Source organism: Portunus trituberculatus, chromosome 37 (assembly GCF_017591435.1).
Source record: "Portunus trituberculatus isolate SZX2019 chromosome 37, ASM1759143v1, whole genome shotgun sequence".
NCBI lineage: Eukaryota > Metazoa > Arthropoda > Malacostraca > Decapoda > Portunidae > Portunus > Portunus trituberculatus.
Genome location: NC_059291.1, coordinates 11,085,663 through 11,088,162, shown reverse-complemented (window position 1 = coordinate 11,088,162; position 2,500 = coordinate 11,085,663). Strand labels below are relative to the sequence as shown.

The following is a 2,500-nucleotide window of genomic DNA, read 5'->3' as shown; positions in this document are numbered from 1 at the left end:
ATAGTAATAGTAATAGTAATAATGGATAATAATAATAATAATAATAATAATAATAATATAAATAATAATAAATACAATAGCTCCGTGTTTTGAAAGGAGAGAGAGAGAGAGAGAGAGAGAGAGAGAGAGAGAGAGAGAGAGAGAGAGAGAGAGAGAGAGAGAGAGAGAGAGTGTGTGTGTGTGTGTGTGTGTTCGTTCTTACGGTTATAACAGACAAAGCCAGCTTTCTCTCTCTCTCTCTCTCTCTCTCTCTCTCTCTCTCTCTCTCTCTCTCTCTCTCTCTCTCTCTATACCGACTCACCCTAATGAGAAGGCACGATGCTTCCTACACCCTTACACTACCCCCACCCACTCCTCCTTTCCTTACACATTACATCCCCCCTCTCCGTACTCTCTCCCCTATACAACCATTCCCTTTGTCTCCCTATCTACGCTAACACTGTCTCCATAGAACCCTCCGCTACACCCTTTGTTTTCCTCTGGCCCTTTACACTTTGTCCTTTTACTACTGAAAGACTGGTAAGGATGGATCGAGAGGAGGACTGAGACTAGATAAAGGTAAGATTCAAGAAGATGCGTATGGTTTCTTAGGTTCACTGACAGGTTGTGGATGTCTGATATGTTTCGTGAGGCAAGACTGGGAAAGATGGATAGAGTAGGATAGAGACTAGAGTAGGTAAGATTTAATCCCTTCAATACTGGGATACATTTTTACCTTGAGATTTGTGTACGATTGGACCATTTTATTGACATTACGAAGGGTCTATGGAGGTCAGAAGATTAATGGCCACAGTCTTCACTATTCTAATCCCCCCCCCCCGGAAGATTCTGAATCTGTATAAAATCACTAAACAGTAAGCAGAATGAATATGGAAACGCGTCAAGGTACTGAAGGGGTTAAGACACTACTCTGAATCACGTCATCTCACCTCACCTAACCTAACAAAACTTAACTAATCTAACCTAACCTAACCATAACCTGAACATAAACTAGACTAACCTATACCTCCCACCACCACATTCAAATGGCTCTAGTTGAAATTTCCCGGGTATCTAAGGACGTTTTTATGGTTGTAGTGACAGATTAACTAGATTTCTACATGATTACAGAGACGAAGCACTCTTGAGAACCGGCCTAATCATTTCTGTGGCCTTTGACAATAGTCGTGGTAAGGAAAGCAAAAGAGTCTCTGAATACAAGCCTTACACGCAACCGGGGAAGGTTTACACACGAGCAGCTGTCACCCCTTCACCCCAATCTACACCCCCCCACACCTCCACACGAATGGTCATCGGATATCCTTAACGCCCCTCCATATATCCCTTTCTTCCTCTCTCTCTCTCATGTCCCTCTCTCTCTCTCTCCTCTCATCCAATATGCCTCCCTTCCCCTCAATCTCCCTCCGTCATCCTTGTCACTCACTCATTTGGTGTAAGAGAGAGAGAGAGAGAGAGAGAGAGAGAGAGAGAGAGAGAGAGAGAGAGAGAGAGAGAGAGAGAGAGAGAGAGAGAGAGAGAGAGAGAGCACAAACGTTTCCATTTTTATATTAAGAAAATGTAAACAAAACGATTTCCTCTCTTAAATAGCTTTGTGTTCTTGTTCTTCTTGTTGTTGTTCTTCTCCATCATCATCGCTTATACAAACTTGTACTACACACACCAACTCTCTCTCTCTCTCTCTCTCTCTCTCTCTCTCTCTCTCTCTCTCTCTCTCTCTCTCTCTCTGACGATCTTTCCATCTACCAAATTCTTGTCTCACAAACTTGCTTCTTGCTTCCTTCCTTCCTTGCTTCACTGCATAATTGTCTTCTTCACATTTCCTCCTTCCTTATTTTCTTCTCATCTTTTCTTACTTTCCTACCTTCATCCTATTTATCCCGATTATCTTACTTATTTCTTTATTCACTTCCTGCATATATTTTTCCTTGTCTTTCTTTATTCACCCTTTCTTCATTCTGTAATCATTCACTCATTTCTTAACCCTCATTAACATTCGTCGCTTTTTTTTCCCTTTCATTCACTACGTAATAATGATTTTCCACCTCGCTACGTTCCCTTCTTATATCTTTTTCCTTCATACATCTTGCCTCGTTCTTTTCTTCCTTCATTCACTTCTTATCCTCTTAGCTTCCTTCCTCCCTTCTTTCGTTCCCTCATCAGATCTTGCCGTCTTTCTCATTATCCTTGTCTTCCTTTTTTTTTTTTTTTTTTCTTCTGTACTGTTTATTACTTCTCGTCCTCGCTTCTTCATTTTTCTTCTAATTTCACACTTCCGCAATAACTTGTTCGTTGGTTCTCTCTCTTTATTTCTCTAATGATGCGGATTAACTAACTTTTGCATTACTAACTGTCATATTGTTTTCCTTCTATCTCAGTTATTCTATTTATTTATTTATTTATTTTACTGTGCCTCATCTTTATTCGTCACTACCTGGTTTCTATCTTTCGTTTAGTTTTTTTCTATTTTTTTCCTTCGTTTATTCTAAGCTATTCTATTTCC

The 2,500-nt window shown here is 40.1% G+C and overlaps 1 protein-coding gene across 12 annotated transcripts in view; it reads right to left on the bottom strand.

Annotated features, from left to right (window-relative positions):
• The window catches only part of LOC123514020 (neural-cadherin-like), a 225,834-nt gene that overhangs the window by 171,811 nt on the left and 51,523 nt on the right, over nucleotides 1-2,500 (bottom strand). The window lies entirely within an intron of this gene.